Genomic DNA, 392 nt, shown 5'->3' on the forward strand with positions numbered 1-392 from the left:
TGTGTAGTAGCAAAAAGAAGCAAGAAGAAGAATGAGACTCATGTATTGGTACGTGATGTTTATAGAATGATTGAGAAGTGGTTTTCTTTGGAATTGTTATGTGACACTAATTTGGTTTCTTCGAAAGGGAAATTCTGGGATTTTAACATACTAGCAAAACCAAATGCAACTACATTTTGTCCTTCATAATTGAACATATATTAATCTGGTATTGTATAAAAAATTAGTTTGTTTGATGTTAGATCTAGGCACAAAGCTTATGTTTATTTCATTACTATACTCTTCCCTTAGTTATCTTGAGAACACATATTAATTATTTCTTTGTAAATTAGCTTCCTTCTATTCATTTGTTAACTTCAAGGATGCCTCCATTCATTAAAATTTTCAATCAT

The 392-nt window shown here is 29.6% G+C and overlaps 1 pseudogene; it reads left to right on the forward strand.

Moving 5' to 3' along the window:
• LOC107027510 overlaps positions 1-189 on the forward strand; it is a 1,184-nt pseudogene extending 995 nt beyond the window's left edge.
• The last annotated feature ends 203 nt before the right edge of the window (positions 190-392 follow it).

Source organism: Solanum pennellii, chromosome 8 (assembly GCF_001406875.1).
Source record: "Solanum pennellii chromosome 8, SPENNV200".
Classification (NCBI taxonomy): domain Eukaryota; kingdom Viridiplantae; phylum Streptophyta; class Magnoliopsida; order Solanales; family Solanaceae; genus Solanum; species Solanum pennellii.